The sequence below is a fragment of the Motacilla alba genome, chromosome 4A (assembly GCF_015832195.1).
Source record: "Motacilla alba alba isolate MOTALB_02 chromosome 4A, Motacilla_alba_V1.0_pri, whole genome shotgun sequence".
Lineage (NCBI taxonomy): Eukaryota > Metazoa > Chordata > Aves > Passeriformes > Motacillidae > Motacilla > Motacilla alba.
The window spans coordinates 11,433,066-11,457,337 of NC_052045.1; the positions used below are offsets into that span (position 1 = coordinate 11,433,066).

At 40.4% G+C, this 24,272-nt stretch overlaps 1 protein-coding gene across 3 annotated transcripts in view; it reads right to left on the minus strand.

Moving 5' to 3' along the window:
- COL4A6 (collagen type IV alpha 6 chain) overlaps window positions 1-24,272 on the minus strand; it is a 112,094-nt gene that overhangs the window by 41,185 nt on the left and 46,637 nt on the right. Inside the window, exon 1 of one of the 3 annotated variants that reach the window (XM_038164647.1) lies at window positions 4,648-6,100. The exons of the other annotated variants lie outside the window; for them this stretch is intronic. The gene's annotated coding sequence lies outside the window, so the exon portion shown is untranslated. Of the gene's footprint in view, window positions 1-4,647; window positions 6,101-24,272 lie in introns of those variants that run through there. 3 annotated transcript variants of the gene reach the window in all.

The window sequence follows — 24,272 nt, forward strand, 5'->3', positions numbered from 1 at the left end:
AATTACTCTTTCCACCTCAACTTTTAATGCAATGTGATACCTCTCTGGGTAGTCAGGACATCCTAAAGCTTTCCCTGTCCATTTTCAGACAAAGAGTGCCCAAAATTTCACACAGGACTCAAGATGGGGCCACACCAACACAGAGTAGAGAAGGACAACCACCTCCCGAAATCGTCTGGTGATGATGTGCTGAATCATTAACGTCAGAAGATCCCCCAAGATCAAGTCCAGCCTTTGACTGAATATCACCACGCACACTAAACCATATTGCCAAGTGACACATTTGTTCATTTTCTGAGCAATTCCAGGCATGGTGACTCCAGTCTGTTCCACTTCTGAACCACTCTCCGCAGTGAAGAAATTTTTCCTACTATCCAACCTGAGTCTCCCCGGGCACAACTTGAGGCCATTTCCCCTTGCACGATCTCTGGTTGCCCAGAAGAGGCCGATCCCCACCCCACCACAACCTCCTTTCAGAAAGTCATAGGGCCGCTAGTGAGCCTCCTCTGCTCCAGGCTAAACAAGCCCAGCTCCACCAGGCGCTTCCCATCACACCTGCGCTCCAGACCCTTCAGCTGCTTTGCCGCCCTTCCCTGGACAGGCCGCAGCACCCAGAGCGCGGGGTCGCTGTCAGAAACCCCCTCGCCCTGGAGGGAGCGGCGCGCCCCGCGGGTGCAGAGCCGGGCGCTGCCGGCAGAGGGCGCAGCCCCCGCGGGTTGGCGCTGCCCGGCTCGGGAGGTGCCCTCGAGCGCCCGGCCCGCCCGGCGTTACCGCCTCACAGTGCCCGGCCCGGCCCGGGGTTACCGCTTCACAGCGCCCGGCCCGGCACCCCCCGGCGTTACCGCCTCAGAGCGCCCGGCCCGGCACCGCCCGGCGTTACCGCCTCACAGCGCCCGGCCCGGCCCGGCGTTACAGCCTCACAGCGCCCGGCCCGCCCGGCGTTACCGCCTCACAGCGCCCTGCCGGGCTGTGCCCAGAGAACAGCAACGACCACGCCGAGCTCCCACAGTATCAGCAGCAAATGCGGTTTATGGCTATGCTTTCCACCGGCAAGACAATCAGTGGATTACACTAAGTTGCCCGCATAAAGGATCAAGACTTACAGTAAAATAGAATAGAGGAGGATGTTAAAAAACCCCCCACACTTTAATAATTTCACCACATAATTCCCCCTCCTTTTAATTCTCATGTCCATGGAAGTGTGCTTCCCTTCTACTTCCCTAACTCCGTAAAACAGCAGAAGGAATGCAGCTCCCTGCTGCAAGTGTTTTAGTCATCTCAGCTGGAGACATACAAAGCCTTGATTCATGGTTTGGCAGGTAAAAGACTTTTACTGTTAATTTAAAAATGCATTGTTACATGTTTAAAATCAAGCAAAGTGAAACAAAGTGTACACGATTTTAAAAATTCTTTTTCCAGGATCATTTTTAGTACCTGTTTAGGCTAAAATATTTTTCCCAAATTCCACGTGTCTTTCTTCACTGTTGTTGCAGTTTTCTTTTAACTGCAACAATTCTCCCATATCGCTCTTCCTGTTGTGATTGTTTCATCCTGGCCTTTTAACTGAGGTCAAGTGCATGTTTGATATTTCATACCTTTTCTGTCTAGACACTGTCCATAGTGTGCATTTCCAGAGGCACAGACTCACATCTGAAAAGGCTTTTATGTTGATTATTTTTAGCTTTCTTCACTCTGGACTAATTATCAATGGAATCCTTTATATTGGAACCTATATTATCAGAAAATCCCCAGATCTTCAGCTGTCCTTGGCAACCATACACAACAAGAAACATTTAAAATCACGTGCTTTGCTCTCACTTAAAAAAGTTAAAGTTGAGACTGAATTTCCCATAGTCACAACCAATTCAGAGGCTTTCAGGCAACAATTCAATTACAAAGCAGGGACTGTGGACTGTCTACCTCAAGGCACCACAGCAGTGCTGAGGCATAACCGGGAAATGGGCACAGTTACACTTACAGTCTTACTTACCTCTCAAAAAAGAAACGGCATCCAAGAGCCCACCAAGTTTGTAGAGAAAACACACTCTGAATTCCTCATTTGTTTGAATTGCTAATACTTCTGTATTCCATTAGCTTGATTGCCTGGTTAATGACAGTGTTTCACAATGACTGGAACTGATGGGAATTAACATTTTAGGAGGCTTTTGTTTTGCTCTGCGGCAGGTGGCTCTGAGAAATATATCTAGACTAGAGACTGAAGGCCAGCAGCTACACCTTCTGCTTGTGTTTGGATGAGCAGCTCTCCGACAGAAGAATTAAATGTTTTCTGTGATTTCAGGGCCCACAGCCCCATTCAGGGCTCTCTCCTGCATTAGTGCCCTACAAGAAAGATTTTAACAGCACTTGAAGATTTTGTCCAGTGCCTTGGAGTGTCACTAAAGCATAAGGACACAGTAAAGTGCTTCTAATCTCACTGATAATGTGATTATGCCATGATAATCAGGCTCTCAAGAATTCCCACTGTTTCTTTTGAAGTCTATGTGGATGGAAATCATGTTTTCTATGCTGAAACAAAGGACTTGCCTTCACTGTTAAAAAAGCAGTATTTTCGTCATTCAGCAGCACTCCCATGAACTGTTCCAAGATTAGAGCATTATAAAGAGCAGGCACAGTGGCAGGCAGGAGCAATTCGAGGATAACAGCACAATAAAGATTCAGGTTTTACCACCTGGTAAACTTACAGAGCTCGATGCCAGGTAGAACTTCTGTCCGACCTCAAGGTGCTTACCTAGTCTTTACTGTGCTTTAGCACCAGGATTGCTCTTATGTATCCAAAGGATAAAAAGAATAAAAAAACTCCTAGCAGTGAGGACAAGCTGAAATATAAAATGTGGATTACGTCAAACAAAAACTACAACGAATCAACAGAGCTCCCTATTTTTGATCTTTAATGTTCAACATTAGCAATTAATGCAAGAGGTATCATTTTGGTTTCCAAGATGTATGACAATTGTTTTTAAAAAGAGGAAAATTTTTGGAATGCTAATAACACCAAGCAATAACAAATCCAATGAAATTACTGTGACTTGTGGTGAGTGTTCTGTCAAATGCCTACTAGAATTTCACATATTTGAAATCTATGACCTGCATTCTCAAACATATTTGTGCACCAGGCTTTTACAATGCAGCAGCACTCTAAATGGGATGCCTGTCTGTAATGAATATGATGCTGGTAAAAATAGCATTATTTGTTTATATACCTGGGCATTTTCATAGATAATTTTGGATTCTGACCAATTTTGTGTCACAAGTTCAGCATGAATCATGTGCATCTCTGTTATGCACACATCCATTGCAAACCATTACAAATACACAGCTGGCTCAGACATTCAGCTTTCCATTCTCAATGTGTGGTAAGCAAGAGCAAAAAATGCTTGGAAAAGGAACCTCCCATTGCTTCTGAGTCACCTCACTGCAGAAGGCAGTAAAACCAAACAGCCTGAAAGCGTAATTTGATGGCAGTGTCTTTCAAGATGGAAAAGGTTCTGCAACATGTACTTTCTTCCTTATACCCTTTTAAATTCTCCTGTGTCCCAGGGTGTCATGAGGAAAGGCTGGAACAGTGGGTAATGATGGGGCCTCTGCTGCTGCACAACCCAACCCATCACAGTTTCTCTATTGTCCCTACCCCTTTTGCCAACTCTAAAACCCCACGTAAATTTTCGCCCACTGAAGCAGAGCTGCTACACATAGCACTGCAAATTCCAAACATTCTTTTATTTCCCATTGCCTCTGTGAGCTCGGGGAATAAAGCGTGAATCTGTTTGATTTGTCACTGTGTAAAGGAACACACGTGGAAGTGGTATGGAACCACTGGATAGGCCCCTTATTTCTGGGACAAAAAAAACAAGTACATACTTACTCGGGGAACAATTCAACTGGCCTAAGTCACTGTCAAATGCCAACTCAGTGATTCATCACCATAAAAAACACTGGAACCCTCTAAGATAAATCTAGCAGCTCTGGTAACTAAGCAGAAAATACTACTGGATCAGGAAGGGCAGAACTGATTCCTACTTTTGTTAGTAAATTTGTAGACTGCCATATTTCAGGCAGCGAAGCACTATTCATTTCCTAAGCAAAATTAAGGTCCTGTGTATGAAAAGAGCAACTGAGTTTAAATATGCTCATGTCTTCTGAAACTAACATGTTCCTTCTCTATGAGAATTCAGTGACCAAAATTTTCAAAAGGTTCTTCTTCATATTCTCTATTCCTTCACCCATTATTTGCCCCATAAAACATGTTTTATTGACACAAAAGATTGTTAGTGAAATACTTACTTCACCAGCAAATGCTTTGTAGCTTGAAGCATCTTATGCTTGTTTGATGACATAAAGGTGAACCGAACAGCCAGCCATTAACTCATTACATTCTGGCCCTAAAAATGCATGTTCTCATACACTGCATACTCTAAGCCTGAAACTTTTAAGGAAGATCTGTGAACCCGATTCCTGTTGGACAGGACAGCCTGTCCAAGGGACTGGTCCCTCAAGATGCTCTTTCACACACACAAATTGCATTTCCCATTCAAACCAGGGACATTCTCCCTGATGAGAGCCACCAGGTTACAAAAGCTGACCCAGGGATCTCCCTGAACTCAGACGAGGGCTCTCTCGGTGACTTACCAGTGCAAGGCAGCTGTGTCCACTGTCAGCAGCACAGCTTTGGGCCAACCTTCAGCTTTCCACCTCCACTTCCTCCCTTCTCCTCTTTGGTCTACTCTGCCTTCACAGCAAGATTCCCACAGCAATGGTTCTCTCTTGCTAGATAGACAGGGAGCAGCACAACAGAGTCCTGCTCTCAGCTGGGGCCCCACAGTGCTACTGTAATAATAATAATTACTGATGAAAACCCCTTCACTATTTTCCTAAATTACAGGTCAGGTATCCAGTGCCCCGCTCACATTCCAGAGTAAGTAATTATTCTCCCTACTGAAAAACGCTTTGTACTTTTAGAGAAAATTATTCTTCAGTTTTTCCTCTAAAAACTTAGGGGAAGTCCTAAGTTAAAAATGACTCCTTTATGTCTGTCATATAATTCATTGCTTCTCTACACAGCTTTTTACCTACATAGCACGAGAAGAATACAAAAAACTGTATGTGCACACAGAAATAATAGACCAGGAAAAAATCCTGTGCAACAATCCTGCTTCATTCAGCATCCTCCCAAAAATGCCATGGTTTGGCGTTTTTTTCTGTTTTGTTCTTTGTTTAAGGAAGAATATTAGGGTGAAATTTTTTTTTCATTTAATTTTAACCAAAGAGACAATTTTGTCATGTACCATATGAAATTCTTTAGTATCACAATGCCTTTCAGAAGTTTTCTGTTTATGCAAAGCAGCCTTTGGCATGCTCACGCTGCCGACTGTCAAGGCTGCTCTGATCATCTCAGGACCAATCTTTTAATGTAGTAATGGGCAACTGCAGGCTGGGTTTTATAACAATTTTAAATTTTAATTCATGTGATAAAATCCATTTTCAAAAAATACTTCTGTCATTTCCACTGAGCCTGACTAGACATGACTGCAAGTAGAAAATCTAGGTGATAAAAAATGTGTGTGTGCATGTGTATGTATGTGTGTGTGTGTGTGTGTGTATATATATATATATGTATATGGTTTTACACCCAATTTTTAACTGCTTAAAAGATTATTGAAATTTGATTCCACAAATCATTTGAATCCCATACTTCAGTAACAAAGTTACAAAGGATGGTTTACCACATTATAAATACAGAACTATACACAATTTTTAGAATATCTTTATTTTTTAATTGGATATTTAAATCCATGGAAAGCTTGTTCCTTAGAATGCTTGATTTCCAGTTAAAAGCTTTCATGAAACATCCTGACCCAATCAATTCCACATATTTGCTATTTCTATTTAAAACACACAAAGAGACCACATACTGTCATCTTTTTCCCCACTATGGACAATGCCAGGAGTGACTCAGTAGGAACTGAGAGTAATTATTCCATTTAATACTTCACAACTTTCTGAAGCAACTACGAAAAATGTATGAAAGTGAAAAAGCGTGACTTCAACTTTGGTTGCTTTTTTTTGCTTTGATGTTGTGAAATGTCCAAGTTAGATAAGAAATAAGCTCCTGTGGAAAGGTTCCAGACCACAGATAGCATGAAAGCCTGTGAAAGCCCTTGTGGGCTGTAACATCTGTGTGAGAGAAGCAGCACTGAGACCACAGCCCTCCTGTGCTGAGCTCCAGACAGGAGGGGAGCCATGGGCAACACCCACAATGATGGGCACTACAGCACCAGAAAGATTTGAGTTATGGGGATTTTTTAAAATAAAGAACAAGCAGCAGGATTTACAAAGCAGACTGATGACTTGTATTGTATTTCAATTAAACAAATAAGCGATGTATGAAAATTAAGAGTTAAAGCTTATTTTTAAGGAGCTGCATTATGTATTTGAATTACATTTACTTGCGTTTTTCATGATCATCAGTCAAAATTATACCCTTTTTTGAGCAGAAGAAGAGATTTTCAGAGACTAGATCCTGGTGAATTGCATCGCAGAGTGTCACCAGAGCAGAGGTGATCACCCCTGAATCCCCAGCTTACCCACTGTTTGTTTAAGCCAATTGGCCGTGAGCCTCAGGTGACATTTGGTCGTCTGAGATTAAATTTTGCTATTTGCCACAGCAAAAGCTCTTTTTGCTACTTGACTGATATCTTTAGGGCCTTTTTGTGCTTTAAATTTGCAGAGCAGTAAGAGCTTCATAGACCAATGAAGACAACTATAGACAGCACATGAGACTGACAACAGGCACTCCTCTGAAATCATGCACATGTTTAAGCCTGAATTAGAGGCAGCTGAGGAAATGAGACATGAAGGAGGAGGTAACATAAGCAGGAACTGCTGCTGCACCTCATGGAGCTCTGGCACTACATTACACTCATCAACATTCAAAAAAATAGGGCTTATATTGAAATACTTGATTATGAAAACTTAACAAAAATGTTGAAGCAAGTGAGGTCTAACTGACTTCAATTTTTTTGTTCCTGACTTCAAGGAACAAAAGAGCATAGTACAGCCAAAGGTTTGAATGGTTTATGAGATTTTATGGTCTTTTGCAACCTCAGTTCATATTCTCTCCCTCAAGCCTTCAGTGCCTAATCTCTAAAAAATGTTTTAGAAAGCCTTTACAGCTCCCCGACCTGTTCACAAAGGACAGCAGCTGTCATAACATTTTCCTGCCCTTAATTGAAGGAAGAGAATTTGAGTATTGTGTACATCTCTTGACAGCAGAATAAGTCCTGAGCTGAATTTTAAGACAAAAGAATTAGTTATTTCAGAAGAAAACACAGGGTTTCCCTAGAACTTCTTTCCATTTTCCTGGTGGCTGTACAGGGAAGTAGACAAGGTAGCATCTGCAAAGTGTTTTCCTCCCCAGGATGCACACAGGTCATCTCTGGTGAGAGCATGGCAGTGGAAGTGATCAAGTGGGAGCTCCTTGGCAGTCAGTCCCCACCAGGGGAATGGGCAGAATGACAAGTGAGGGTCACAGCCCCTCTGTCCCCTGGCTCTCATGTACATAAATGTGTGTATTTATCATCTCTCCCGCACATTTGGTAAGATGGAGCAGGTTATTGTTCACAAACCATTTCAAGGGGTTTCACTGAACTCATTATTGAGGAAGATACAACACTAATCAGAGATATTAGACAAGTCTCCTGGGGAAAACAGATGTTGAATTGTAGTAACTTCGTGGGCAGCTACATCAGGATTGCTGCACACAAAACTACAGCTTCTGACCCTCCTTAAGATACCCCCTACAACACACAACGTTCAGGGATCTGCTATGGGCTCATGAGGAAAGAAGAACACACAGCATTGTGTTATTTTCCCTTCCACTTATCCCTAGCACCCCAAAGAACAAACAAAAAAAATCTCAGTGTGTTTCTAAAGAACTGTTTAAGTGAGCAGTGACAATGAACTTGCTCCCCCTGCCTCTGGCTGGCATTTCCAAGCTGCCTTCCCCATGGACTCGAGTGACAGAAGATTCATTGTTGTAAAAAATGTTGTCAGTAGAAAATTAGCTGTATTAAGTAGTGTACTGAGAAAGTGAAATCCTGCCAGTGTCAGGCCTGTTAAGACCATTAAAAGGACATTGTATCTAGAAAGGCAAGGAGGGTTCAGCCACATGCTGAAGCCGAGCAGACTCCAAACCTCCGCAGGGTCTGCTGTGTCCAGATCTGTTAATTTGCTTTGGGCTCCTCTCCAGTTCTTTCCTTTACAACAAACCCTTTTAAAAAAATGTCTAATTCCCCTTTGTAAGCAAAGGCTAGGAAAAGTTAGTGTTTCCTCAGAGACTGAACAGGGATGTGGGCAAAGAGTAGATCTAGCACGAAGTGGCTGCCTGTATCACATTTTCCAAGTACAGCTATTCCTTAGCAGAAAGGATGGTTTGAGATTCCCTGCTGCACTGAGGGGCAGAGCTGCTGACTGTCACACATCCCACACAGGCACTGCCCACGGGAATCCTGGCTGCACCTGCAGAAAATGAGAGCTGCACTCTGTATGGGAGGGAGGGAGGAAGGAATTCCCTATTTTTCACACGTCTTACAGAAGTTGTGTTGCTGTCAACCATCTCATGGTATTCCAGCTAAACCAGAACAACTTATTTTGGTTTAAATGCTGCAAAATTAACAACTAAGAGAACAATCTAACATATCTATATCTAACAGCTTGTCTTTGAATCTTCATAAAAGGTGCTCAGTCTTTGCTTTTTACTCTTTGTCTATCTGCAGGTATTCTAGTCAGTAATGTGGCTGCCCATATCAATGACATTTGAGTTACTGCCTTTTGCAATAAATTAAATATTGAGGTGAATTTTTTGCAGAAATTACTTAATATTAACTAAAATAATACAGATTTTTTTCATATTTGGAAAAAAACACAGCTGTGGTTTTTCAGTTAGTAATAATATCATAATTAAACAAAACTTCTCAATTATTGTTATTGTGCTCGCTGTTTCTGCAGAATGCAAAGTGTATCATTAGAATATGAACAATAGATATTTGGATCCCAAACATAACACTGCTATTCTAAAAGCAGATTTAAATGTCTGTATCCATTTATGCTTCTAGGAGTTTCTCTCAATTTGTCGAAAATTCCTGAGAGAAAAAATGTGTAAAATGCTGAGATAACTGAATCTAAAACCTGAACCTTTCCTCTATCTTAGCTAGGAATCCCAGTCACAGCCTAACCTATTCTGGACAGCAATCTTATGACTGCTTTTTTGGCTCAATTTTATCATACTGGATTGTCCTATTATTTTTCTAATCTAATTATTCTATGGCATTTCACTGTTACACAGAAAATGTGTATCTGTAAATTGCCGTAAGTTAAGAAACGTTCCAGAAAAACAATCTTTTCTTTCCCCCTTTGTTCTTACTGATGAGCTACTATGTCCTTTCCCCTGTCTGATACTCAGTGTTTGTGCTATTACAACCAAATTAGTGCTGAGTACAATGTAATTCTGAAAGCAAGTCTGAGCCTGGCATGTGATATATGCAGCATGACTGCCTCTAAGACTTACTACCATATCATGTATAACATTAGTAGTCTAGTGAACAAAGTAGCCTCCTTTTTGGAAAAGAAAAAAATACAAAACAAAAAACAACAACAAAAAAGCCCCTCTACACATTTTTTAGAAAAAATATCCATTTTAGTCACTAGACCATGTTCCACATGCTAAACATTCTGTTTACAAGGGAGAAACACAGCAAAACTTCTCATTATCCACTAAGGTCATTCAGCCCCAAAGGATGCTTCTAGTTAGAAAGGCAGGCGGGGAAAGTAGGCCATGCACAGATCTGGCCAGTACAGGGTCAGCAGCAAACAATAGATTCTCTGCAAGCAGTTTCCCCTACATTTTGCCTCCCATAGCCTTCCCAGCATGTTCCTGGCACTTCAGAAAGGTCTGAGCAGCTTTCCTTGCACGAGGTTCTGCTAAAACCAACAGTATCTGTTGGAATAGATAATATTAGTCAAGATTTAAAACTCAGATGGGAATCATCTCATGCTTATTCAAGATAGCAGATTTAGAACAAAACCTCTTCCCAGAGATCTGTTACACAGCAGAGCTGAGGGGAGCTTTGCAAACATGTAAACAATTCACTTTAAAGGAAAAAATGGAGTCTGTGAATTCTCATCCATACATTGCTTGGAAATACACAGGCCAAAGCAGGAGTGGAGAGTAGCAGAGGTCTGCATATCTACTAACATAACATCTGGCCAGATTCCAGTTATCTCTAGGGGCTTAAGCAGAGCGGGTCCAGGCAAAATTTCACTGCAGTGCCTGATAATGTAAGCGCCAGTCAGTCAGCAGCTGGTTTACTGGGCAGTACCAGAGAATAAACTGCAATTAGTAAAAATAACTTCAAACCAAAGTGTGGGAGAGAAAGAAACAGAGGATTTTTCATTTGTTCTATGTAAGTGTTGCAAATTGATCGATGTAAGGACGGAAATGAACTTTTCACCTACTTGAATTCCCACTGGCTAAGGTATATAGAATAAATGATCTATTCCAATGTTGCTTGTCATCACATAAATTGTATGTTTAAGTCCTTGGACATTTACTGCGTGGCTGTATTAACACTCCAAAAAGCTTCATTCATTTGTTGGTATAAACCACACTTCCAGTCTGCTTAATCTTTGACAGACAGGTCTCATTGTCCCCAAAATCCCTCACTACACAATACAACAAAGACTTAAATGACTCTGTAGGCCTGCTCTGCTACCCACACTGCTCTGCGCTTCCTGCCCATATATCCCTGGAATTCATGACCATGCAGATTACTAAATTACACACTAGGCCAGGGATTAAGCATGGCTCTTTGTATGGGAGCATCTGAGGTCTGGAAGAAGATTTTACCTGTCACGGTCTGTGCTCACTGGGCCTTGATGGGAGACAGAAGGAAGCAGCACTGCAGAAGATCACAAACGCTGGTGTGCGATAATCAGCGATCTGTGTATGATGACAGGATAGCCTGACTGGGGCTGTCCTGCACACAGGTCTCAGCAGCTTTTCACAGACAATAACCTGCCTGCTATTTCCATATCAGCTCAGCAGCTTCTTCCTCCTCAAAATAAAAGGTGAAAGTGTTCCCAGTTCTGATAGATGGCGAGCCAGAAAATGGCCTTCACTGCACCCAGCAGAACTGAAAAGCCCAAGGGTTAGGAATGTATCCTGCAGTTAAGCAAACATGCCAACAAGACAAAGGGAGAGGCAGGGTAGCTCATCAGTTGTTTTAATTTAACTGCTAATCAAAGCTGCAATTGTTTCTGATTGTTTTCAGAATGCTTTAAAGTTACATATCTAAAAGAATTTAAAAAAAACCAAGGAAAAAAGACCTGAAGTAACAGCATAAATTTAAAAACAGTAAGGATACTGCATGCCTTTTATCCACTGCTTTTCACTTGAAAAAACAGAAACCTTTAGTAGGCCTTAATCTTGATGTCTAGAAAAGACTGAGGAGAGTAAAGTAGTCTTTACCCCAATGTAGATTACAGAGAGCTGGCAACCCCAAGGTTTGGTAAAGTCTGTTTAGTAGTTCAGAAGTTACCAGGACAGTATAATGATGGAAATCAGGAAAAGTCTGTAAAGAGACACCACATTTTACAAAAACAAGGTATTTCCCTTTTTATCTTTTTAAGAAATAGTAGGTATAATTTTTTTTTTTGCTTTTTCCTCTTTGCATACATATTCTTCTAACAGCAAATACTGACATCTTCCAGGTTTTATTTGTTATGTTGATGTAGCCATATTGTTCTGAAAGATGATATCGTATTTCTCATGTATTTTGCACTCACTTGGGGCACAGTGAATGACAGGTATTATCTGAGGTTTGAAAGATACAAAGTTCACAACACAGCTACTTCCATGGATTTGTTTCAGACAGCAAACTGTTAGAAAAATAACAAATGGGGACCAGTACACCACAATAATGTGATGTTTTAGTTCAACATCGTCCTATTACATCAAAGAGTAGTGTCACTACATGCCAACATGATGACATGTCATTTCAGAGAAACCAAAACTGTCTCAGATCTGCAAATAGCCTTCCCACAGCTCATAAAAAATGCAACCCCCCAGAAACCCTGGGATGACAAGCACTGGAAGTGGATCTGGTCTGCACAGACTCAGCAGGACTCTTTGGAAGTTGCTGCCAGTGCTCCTTTTGCAGCCAGAACAGCCACTGTTGAGCTACACAAACTACTCTAAGCCCTTTCCCTGGAGCCATCAGCCAAGGACCAACCATCCGATTGCCATTTGAGAAAAATAAGCAAAGCATACTTTAAAAGAATAGAGAAAAAAAGAATCCTCTCTTGATCACTGCTGTAAACTGGCTTTGTACTTCCCTTGTTCCTGCACTCACTCCAATTTCAGTTAGACCACAGCTAGCTGCAGCAATGTTTTTCCATAGGATATTTTTTAAAGCTTCAAACCATGCTGCCTAGCATGCTACAAACTGCCCTGAGCCCACACATACATACCACCCTTCTCACACTAGGCTAAGCTCTTGATAATCCCCACAGGCATTTGTAACAGCCTTTTAGCCAGCAAGAACAGCAGAAGAGTGAGCTGGTTCAATGAACACACATTCACTTCTACAGAGTTTCAGATCACATAAAGACTGTGGTATCTTCTCAGTGACATCCCTACAGACACAGGATGGCTGCAGTGAAGCACAGCCCTGATGTCAGTCAGGCATCACTCCTCCACTGCCACTGCTCTTGCCAGCACAGCCAATCTTTGCTTGGCTGAATCAGCATCACCAGAAATGTTGTCTTACATCTGCCACTGACTGGAAATGCCAGCTTTGCAAGCGTCTGCCAAAGACTGAGAGGAGTCATGCCACTGAGGAAGGCTGAATAGTCAAGGCTAGAAAAATTGAAATAAATAAATAGAAGAATGAACAATAGAAGAATAGAACAATAAAAGCAGAATGAAGGAAAAAGAATCTGAGAAATGAAAGGAGATAATGTTTGGAGGTACAGAGGAGGCACAACTATACTGTCCACCTTCAGTTTATGGCACAGGCTGAAGAGCACACACGAGGGAAGCCCACAAAAGTCAACAAACAGTCCTGCATGTACAGTCCTTGTTTCCAGCATGAAAGCAGTGAGGATGTGCATCAGAGACTGTTGCTGGTTGCTTATTATGTGATCCTGGTGGCCACCTCCTTGATCTTATTGCTGCTCTAAATGGTAAATCAAAAAAACAGACCCACAAATGCTGAGCTGCAGTTCCACATGTGGCCATGGGAAAGGCAGGCTGCAGAGTCCAGCTTTCATTGTCCCAGCTCTCACAGAGGACACAGGACTTGCATCCTAAACACCAGGATTTTACTTGAGTCTCAAAAATTGCATCATCATCTCTTTGCTTTCTAGAAACAACAATTGCCCACTGACACAAGCAACACTGCAGTGTCAAAGCACTTACTGGTCAACTGGAATAACAGCTGTTTTATCCTGAGGATGTGAAATTTTGCTACCCAGAAACTTTATCTTTGCTGAACAAATAAAATAAAAATTATTTCCCTTATCTTTGCAATACTAGATGCAGCAGCAAGAGGGGAAGAAATCTGAGACTCCTTCAGATTGTGATTATCAGTATCAAATTGACATTATTTATTTTGATAGACAGATTTTTTTCTATCACTACATCTTTCTAGTGCTAAGAGCTCATACTGTATTTATCAAAGAAGTAATTGAGTATTAGTACCAACTACTTTGTTTTCCTCTCCACTATGGCAATAAGTGAAGGGCACATCCTTTTCCATCAGCTTCAAAGGCTTTTTTTGGTAAGTATCTCCAAATCTAGCAACCTTCCATGACAGCAAGACAGATCAGATCCCCCCTGTATTTAGCAGGCCAGCACTCAGGAACACAACACTATCTTGAAGATATTTTGTACCCCTGACTGTAAGTCAATCTAAATTATGTCATGTACATACATTCAGTCACCCAATAAGGGTTAAATTAGTGACCTGTCTTTCTCTAAAAGAATTCTAAAACTTGATCCACACTGTGATGATTAGAAACAGGACATTCCACAGAGTCATGTGGTGCTTTCATGGCTCCTTAACTCTGTTGGGAGGCTGCATGACCTGAGCACACACTCACCCAGTCAGGTATGGCCAGCTGGCTGCTGCCCCACTCCACTCCCAGCCCAAAGCCAGCTCCAGGGCAGAGGCCCCCTGAACTCCTCTGCTTGCCTGAATCAGACTTGACCAGAATACTCTCAGGCTCTTCTTCATTGAGTGACTTATCATTCAGCTTTGCCTGGGTGTACATTGGGAATGTTTTATTTTAATTAAATTGAGGATCCATGAAATGGATCTTTAAATGTCCTTATTATGTCTCCAGTGAGCACTAAATCCAAATGCTCCACACTTGAATGCAGATGGAAGGAAATCCAGATCTGCCCTTACGTCCAGCTGGTTTGGGATCATTCCATGGTTTTTCCCCAGCTGTGTGTTTTCCTTAAAAAATCAGGACATTTAATGCTTAGAAGAAAAGTTATTTGGTGCAAGGCTTTTTTATTGTTTATACAAAGTACAACTGATCCTGATGTGTAACTGAGGCCCCGGGCCCTGCTGTACTGTAAATATTGAAAACAATCACCAGACCAAAGCAACTAGGGTCTTTGCACAAATGTTCTTTTTAAAATATGATCCAGTTGGATGGTGCCTTCCAATGCTACCAGAAATAGCCTTTTACCTCCCACATTAACAGAGCTGTTACAGGACAGATATATTTCTAATTTACAGGAATAAATTGATTCTCTTACAGAGATGGTGAAAGAAATCTGTGTAGTACTTCTAGTGGCATGTAAGTTCAATGCAAGGAAAAATTAATCAAGTGATAAATAAAGAAAAAGTAATTGATTGAAACAAAATCTCTTCCACAATTAATTTTTCTGGTTAGGTTTCAGCACAAAAGTTATGTGAAAATATATCAATATTTTTTCATTGATATAGCAACAAAATAGTATCTCAAACAGTACCTTCTGTGGAAAGAACATTTAAAATTAAACTAAGCAGACAATTTGTAAATATATTTTTTGTTTAGTCTGGAACAAAAATTTTACACAGCACACACAACTCTTAAATCCTATCCAAACAAACTCAGGGACAAAGTAGATTATAAGAGTACATACCTAGAAATTTAGGTTTTATTTACTTCCAAAACTTGCACAAAATATTTGGAAAATAATTTAAACATAGGAAGCATTAGCTCAGAATCAGCAGAAAGAAAGTAAAGTGCATTATTAGTCATAGCCACATTTCATTACTTCTTCATCTTGCAAGAAAAAGGCTCCTTCAATCTTGTAAGACAGTGGTTAAAATATTATCTCCTGTAAAGCTGAAATGAGATCAAATCCTATATGTTTAGCAAAAACCAGCAAAATCTACCAGTTCTGACAAGCAGTACTTGCTATGGTTTTTGGAAGCCCTCCAAAGTGTGTAACTTGACTAGCTAGTGTTTAGGAGGGAGTTTCTGATATGCAGTGACATTTAGGAGCAGGCAAAGGGTACTAGATCCTAGAAATGTGTAAATTTGTTCAGAAGCCATTTACATTCCAAGCTGCCCAAGACCCCAGGCCACTACACTCGAGAGAAAGAGTTAAAGGTCTTCTGTGTTCACATCTCATGGTGACGTGAGCAGATAGCTGCTGGAGGTGAGTGCTGATCAGACAAGCTCTTGCTGAGTTGTGAAATGGTTGGACAGCACCAACATTCCCAGTGTTGGGCAAGATGAGAGAGAACACCAAAAACCACTGGTCGTGGCTTAAAGGTAGTGCTTCTCAGTTTCTCTAATAAAATGCACAGCCTAGGATGACTTACATATAAATAACCAGCTTTCAACTTTGTTTAGCTGTAGCTTTCATTCTACAAGTGAAGCTTTTCACTCACACTTCTGTAGTTTAAAGAACATTAAAGGTTTTAATGTTTCTTCCAGGGGATACAACTGTTAAATACACAGGGAATCAGTTTTTCCACACCAAGAGCCTGGATTATCCTCTGCAAAATAAGTTTGGGCCATTCTTTCTGCTTTCTGCCTAGACAGTCAAACTGTTATCACTTCGTCTCTACTTCTGGATATCAATTACACTCATGTAGTTACACCTTAATATGGAAAGTAAGGGTAGATCTACTCTTAAAAAAAGGGTATTTTACATAGTTAGCATACAGAAAATACTGTGATCCAGGATCCCATTCATTTACCATTTTTTGCACAAAGCTAAAATAGCATCACCGAAGTCAGCCAAGTGACTTCTTAATCCTAGTAACTGGTTTTCACTAATGCAAAGAACAGACCTCCAGCAAAGCTAAACCAGGTGAAACGGGTATTTCTTTGATATTTCTGACACCGCTCTGAGAAATGTAGAAATGCAGCAGAACAGAATGAAATCAAGATCTGGTATTCACAAATATTTTGTTATACACAATTTTAGAAACATGTTTCTAGAACTGATACTCCTTGATTTAAAACTCTCCTGCATATACTCAGTAATTCAGTGCGTTCCTAATCTTTAATTTGGAAAGTTGAAACAAACTTTCCTCAAGACTTCACTAAAACCCAGGTGTTCTGGATCTTCCCAATACAACTATAGTACGAGATGGAAAGTAAACAGTCTAATCCATGTATAAATATTTAATAAGACACTTGAGTCTGGAGCAAAATGCAGCTAACTTAGTGTTCCCTCTTTAGAATGCAAACAGATTAGTTGCATGACACAGTGTTAGTACAAACTTCCCTTGACTATAAACATTTTCTGATGCATTTCACCAATAATGTAATGTATAGGAACAAAGGAAGGGTTTACTCTGCAGAGAGCATGTGGAAAAGGTCCAATTTCACAACCTCCTCTCACCTGGTGATGCCTTTTCCTGAAGCACCTTGAGAAGTTCCCTGTGCATCATTCTCCTTTCTACTGGCAAAGAGGAACATGACCCAGTTAAAAATCAATGGCAGACACCAACAGAAGATGCTGTTCTGCTTCATATATCCCCACAGCAAAATCTCAGCCTGAAATCACAAGTATTTGCTAAAGACAGTTCAGATAGGACCAAGAACAGCCAAAAATTTTGAGATATTAAAATGTACTATTTAATCTTAGAAGAAGCTTACAATTTCTGTGTTACCCTCCTTCAGAAAAGGACCACTGAAAGGTGAGTGGTAACACATTTCCTCTCCCATCTCTTGTATCAATTCTATTCGTCTGCAGTAAAATCAGACCATTTCTGTGTGGCCTTGTGATGAGACAGGATCAAAAGACAGTTGTTCTGTCAGAGCTTTTTTGCATACAAGTTTTCAAATGCCCAAACCAGTAATATATAAAACCACACTGCCCCCAGTGCCTCCTAATTAATCAAAGACTGAAGAAAGGCAGCTTCTTCACAGGAGAGATTTCTATGTCTGATCTGTTGAGGGAATGGAAAAGTAGCTACAAATCCCATGAAAGCATAAAAGCCTCGTAACTGTTCTGTTCACAGTTTACTTCACATCTATTTGCAGACCAACATTTCCACACATAAAATAATGAGAAGTATATGAAAAATTATTTAAACACTTTGTTGAAGTGAATCAACTTACATTTAATAATATGATCACTTGCCATTCAAAAAGCCGATTTTTCATTGTCTGTGCCTATGACTCAACTTAGATTCTAATGTGGCCAGAAACAGAAATTACAGAGTTACAAGGACCTGAAGTTGCCTTTTTTAATAACACAATTTCCATCCTCAAACAGGGTGCCAAGCTCTTCTCTGAGCTAAACTCCATACATACTCTGCCATTTTGAGCAGCAAACTTATTATACAGATCAACGTTGTATATTGAGCAGGGACCACACCCCAAATTGGAGCCTGTGCTTTGCTGGCACCCAGGCAGGCAGGTGCAGTGTCTGTGTAGCTGGAGGAGTTGGAAAAGCTTGAGTAGACATTAAAGGAAAACTCCACACTCGCTCCCATGCAGCTTGGAAAGGACAGCTCCACATTCCCAGTCAGCACTCAACATCCCCTGAAGTTCCACAGCACAAGCAGTGTGGGAAGAAGAGGAGCTGGCCCTCTCCAAAAGACAGGAAATGCAAAGTGAAGGAAGCTGGGAGCTCCCTGCACGCTGGGTGACCTGAGCAGGGATGTGCAGGTCACACACTCCTGCCTTGGGCAGCCTCTGACCCCTGCTCCTGCACACATCCACACAGCCCTGGGACAAACAGCTGAGACCAGCAATACATGGAAATGGAAACAGCCACAGGAACATGAAACTGTTTTTCCAAGGTCATTTTGCCAGGTCATCTAAGATTTTTATGGCCACAGTCTGAAGCACTGAAAGCAATCCCAATCAACATAGCTGGCTACCAAGATAATAACAACCACAGCTGTACTATTAATAACGTGAAAACCAGTTATCCATTTCTCTTCAGTCTCTAAACAATTATCAAATAGGGAAAATATCAAATTAGTTTTAATTACAAAATTAAAAATTATAAATTATCAAAATTTGTTTGTGCTTATGTAATTACTAGGCAAAAGCTAGTTGTACCATATGCTTTTCAGTGTATAAGAAAAAAGTGATTTAAAAAATCCTAAAATAGGGCTTAGTCTTCAAGTCAATATATTTAATCTATTAGGTAAGCCCAAAGTAGAAGGAAGAAATGTGAACCAAATGGTGATTTGGTAGTAAAGTATAAGCTAAAAAAAAGAATATGCATATGCCAGATGGTTCTTATCAGAGGTAAGTCAGTATTCCTAAAGATTCTTTATTTTTGTTTGTTACAGTTATCTGTTCCTATGTGCAGTTAAAACAGAGGAAATTTAATTAAGTACAGATTTATTTGACAGGGATGTTATTTTTTTAATGAAACATACTCCCACTTCAATTTCCCCTATGCCAAGAGACGTATTTACTGGAAAAGTGTAAGATGGAAGAAAAGATGTTTCTAAAAATTCAAACATCATTAAAATGGGTACAGCCAGCACCACAGTTGCTCACAAGTTGATAAAACATTTTATGAAATAACAATAAAAATCTCAAACCCCTGTTAAACAGTTCTCATGAGGCACACTGCAAGTGACAGTCTGGAAACATGGCAGAATTGTGCTGCTTAAAGAGGAGGTCTGGAAAAGATCACATATCTGGAGGTTCCAAAGAAGATAATTGCACAAGATGGAAGGATCATTCAATTTCCATATCCTTGAGGGACACATAGCTTGGATTTTTCCTCCATGGCAAACTATACTGTGATACTGTAAAACATAAAAAATCTCAGTGCTCCTTCCTTCCTCCTGCCCATTCCTGTTTGCCCACGTGTTGAAGAGAAAATCTTTACCTCTTTAGAGTAACTGATCTCATCAAAAACTCAACATTAGGAACTTGTGTGTGTTTCTAGCAGCCAGGTTACAGAGCTGAAACCTCCTCCCAGAGGAACACCCTGCACTGGAGCTCAATGAAGCAGGATGAAGTTCTGAGATGTGACATTGACTCAGATTGGTCCCAGATGAGAATCATTTGCAGAATAAAGTCTCAATTTTGCAGAGGAGATCCAATTTAAAGTAATGCACTTCGTCCAGCTATAACATCCTGCCAACCCTATATGGAGCAGTCACACAACTTTTCTAAACAAATGTAAAGAAAAATATATCAGGAGGTACTTCCCTTGAAATTGCTTCCCTTAACACAAATTTTACATAAAATTCACAGAAATGGTTGTTTGAGCAGTCATTCTTAGAAGCCTGAAAGCAATTTCCTTTAAAGGTTTGAAAATTAAAATCCTGGCTTTCTCATAGATGTTGGGAAACCCCTCAATAACACCAATGGAACCCAGCTTTCCTCTTCAGTCCAGACTGGAGAGTTGATAATACTGACACACAACACAACAAAAGCGTGTCAGAGCCCCGAGATCTGCCTGCAGCAGATACTGATGAAATTAACCTAAAGACATCTAAATGTGGAACATCTGCCACAAGAATCTGCAAAAAAGAATAATGCAGAATACAGCATCTACATTAACTCTGTGAAGGAAACTCCGAGCACTTTTTGTTACCCAGTGTACAAAATCCAGCCACTGCAAGCAGAACTTCTATTCACCCAAATGTTCTCAGGGGTTAATGCACATTCCAACTGATAAAAGACAAGGGAATGATTAAACTAGATTAGTTCAGGTTTTAGTCCTGATGTTAGAAAAACAAGTGAAGTTTAATTACTTCACAGCCCTGGAAAAAACCTGGACATAACACTTATGTCATTTATTGTTTCAAAAGAAAACATTACATCTCAGGAAAATTTCTTTTAAGGTCCCAGAAACACAGATCGAAGCCTGCAAGGAATCACTGGGTGTCCCATTGCTAGTTTTGTAATGCTTTTGGATTTACAGCTCAAGTACAGCTGCAGTTATCAGGGAATGACCACCTGCTGCCCTGATTCTGCATGCAGACTTTACTTCTTTATTTTAAATTTGCTGTGAGACAAGCTGGGTTATATTTCCATAGCTAAGGATATTCCAAAGGTTGACATCTTCCAAAAACATTTTGTCCTCTTAGGAAGATATGCCCTAATTAAAATGAGACAAGAAAACCTCTTCTGCTATGTTCTCCTTCAAATGTCTCTAAATTTGGAGAGAAAATGTATTCCAGAAGAAGTGATTAACTGTTTTCAGACAGTTTTCTTTTATAAAAGAGTTTATTATGTTTTCTTTTATTAAAGAGTACAGAAAGTTAACTTTTTAGAGTTTTATATCAAAATATTTTCTGTGAAGTCACTTACTGTCCTGAAAATATAGTTGAGTAAGCAACAGATTTCTTAACTAAAACTTGAAGAAACATGTAACTAATGTAATTCTCACAGAGTGAAGGCACTTTTGAGCATCAACTTTCTCCTACTGTATGTTTGTAGCTGCCCTGCACTGCAGGACTTCCCCCATCTCAGCTGGATCCTCAGGCATTAGTCATCACAATAAAGGAAATGAGACAACATCATGTAGGTATTCAGAACATACAGCACTGAGTATCAAGGGAAATGAAGCTACACAAAGAAGAAACAAAACGTGTTTAAAATTTTTCTAGAAAATACTTATCACCTATATTTCTCATATAAAACATCCTGATTTACATTCCAGCTGTTCCTAGATAATCAGTGATGCCAGGGTAAGCAGTCCTCAGTATATTTGGGGGGCACCACCAACCAGTGCTCGCAGTGAGGTTGCTGGTACACCTGCATGGTGACCCCCAGGAAGGGCTGAGGTGAAGCTCTCCTGCACCTCTCCAAACCAGAGGGAGCCAGTGCTGGGCAGGTCCCACAGAGCCTCTGTCCAGGAGCTCAGGCTACAATTTCTGCACTTTTGAGAGTGGCATCAGTGTTCAGCAATCCAAACAACCACCAGTGCAGTCAGGAGTTCCAGTCATAAATAATAAAATCACTATAAACAAAAAACCCCCATCCCACTTTACTGAACAGGATTATTCATGTATCTTGCAACTACTGGGGGACAGGATGTCCAGACTCAAAACAATCCTTTAGTTCTATGACCTACATTCACTAGCACAGAGGTAAGGTCTGAAATTGCTGTATGTAGTGATTTTGCCTTCCAGAGCACAGGCTCTGCATGTGCACACTCCAGGAGCTTACAGTTCTTTTTACACCAAAATCTATTCCCTAAGTGTAGCATTTGCAGCAAACAGCTATGGGAAGAATACCCTGGCTGATACATTTCTCTTTTTTTTTTTTCCCCCCCTTCATTTACAAATTTTTATTCTGTTTTTAGAACCTGACAGGAAATAGAGACACACAAGTAGACAGATGGTGCCAGTCTGGCAGTAGAGATAGAAGCAAAAGAAATTTGGTGTTCAGGGGGATTTGCCGCTGTTAAAATGCATCCCAGCTTCAGGAGCAGGTGAACAGAACACAGCTCAGATATCAAGCAGAACAAGCTCTCCTGTACTGTTCCAGCAGAATATCATGGATGAGAACACAAATCTGAGAGATCTGTCTAAAGAAATAGCAGCTTTATAGAACTTTGAAAAACAGAATTTAGTGCAGAATTGCACCACCCTTAGAGCTAAACACCAGGTACTAAAAAATTCTTCCTTTACCATACACTGAGAATTCAGCACATGCTGAGTCATTTTATACAGACAGCTTTCTTTGATCATTTAAAAGAAGTATCGACAACCAGATGTTTCTTAATAGTCCTTCAAAACTTGTGCACTATTTGTACTGTATTTATTATGGATCAAACCCAGAAATTCTGCAATTATTTTAACTTTCTGCTTATTAGCTTTGGCAACACTCTGCTGTTTTTTAAAAAAAAAGACCCACAAAAAACCCCTTCCAAAAATCACCCAGTACAACCAAGGACATTTGCCTCTATACTGCTTTTTAGACTACTAAAATGTTTCTATTTCCAAAACAAGTAGCTGGATGAGATACCTGATACAATTCACAATATCCCATTTTTACTACAGTTGCACCTTTCCTCCAAATTTGTGTTCTATTTTGGCAATTCCACAGAAGGTCAAAGAGTAACTCTAATATGCCACCCATCAAATCAGGACAGTCACAAAAAAATGCTTATTCTATCAATAGATTTATGATTGATTAGAGAGCACCAGTTAAAATATCTCCATTCAACAGCTTTAAAGGAGGAGACTGGCAAACATCTGAACATTCCTCCTATTTTTGCTGAATAAGTAAAGTCAAGGGAAAAGTTATACAATTTACACTTACACCCAGATTCTCAGCCAGACCACTCTGTATCCTACATGTTATAAATTCTTCTCTTATTCCCACTATGTTCTGTTATTTGGATGTTGCTTTATTTGCTTTTAAAAAAGTGCCATCATTCCCTTTTATTCCTGTCTTTCATCTTCTTCACCATCAAGTGTTCAGAAAGTCAGCCCTAACACTTTGCTGGACACCAGCAAACAGATGTCTTCTTCATTCACAAGGAGACAGCATCTCCCCATTGCCCTTGCCTATCACTGATGGACAATGTATAATCTGTTCTCCTGTCTCCTAAAATCTCCCATCTCCTACCAGGAAAAGCTACAATTCACACCAAAAATACTGCACGTATTTCCCAGGAAACAGGTAGCCTGAGACACCTATGCACTCAGCTTTACTTCCAACTAATTGGCACTCCAGCCTCTCCTAGCACCACAAGCAGAGTTTTGCCTGCTTAGCTGTCTTCATTGTGTGCTCTCTCTGGCTGCAGGCTCCATGACTGGCGTACTTCCTGCCTATCTGTTGCCTAATTAAGTTTGCTTTGTAGTAATCCCTGCTGTTGGCTCTTTTCCTGGCTCATGAGCCGGCTAACCTGACTGTCAGCCAAATCTCCTCAAACTGGGCCTTGCTCACAGATTGGTTCTGTGATCCTTCTGTTTCCAAGGCTGACTTACTCAAGGAATCACACTGGAAATTGCTGTCACACCTTTCACTTGCTGCCAGCGGAAACTCTTTAAAAAAGACTCTTGTTTCTGCAAAGGGCACCTCTTCTCATTTTAAGAAGCTTAAAAAATAATTAGTACCAGGAATATTCTGAGCCAATCACACTTATTTAGAAGATGAGCAAGTTTTGGAGTGGGGTGAGAGGGAAGAGGCATGACAAAAAAATGAGGTATTTAAGAAAATTTAACCTGGACAAAAAGGCATACTCTAGGTGGTGAGTACTGTACATGAGTAATGCAGAATGTATTGGACGAAAATGCCAATTGGGTAATTTCAAGACAGAATACAAGTTACCCTGTCTTACCTATCAAATGCTTGGAGAGGAAAGTCTTGTGCCATTTCTCAGATGTAAGAGGGCACCAGAAATCTGTCTTCAATTCAAACAGCATTGCAGGACTAATTGTAGAAAATTCTACAGCTTTTGTTAGGCAAAAGCCCAACCAGCCAATTACATGTTTCAAAGACTCACGATAACATTTGTTTTTCTTGTCCTGGGCAGGACACTAGAGAGTTTATCTTCCTGCAGAAAATCTTAGTTTTCTTTCTGACTTCAAGGTGGAGTGGCTGACAGAAAACAATTTTAAGAATATTTACAATTCTTCTCCTACACTGAATAAATGAATACACAAGAGATATTGAAAGGTTGATGCTAGTCCTATTCTAAGGCATTACATGGCAAGTAAAACATCACAGACTCATCAAATTCTCCATTCTATGGCCAAGAAAGGCAACAATTTTTACAAAGAAAGAATTTGGATACATGTTTTTGT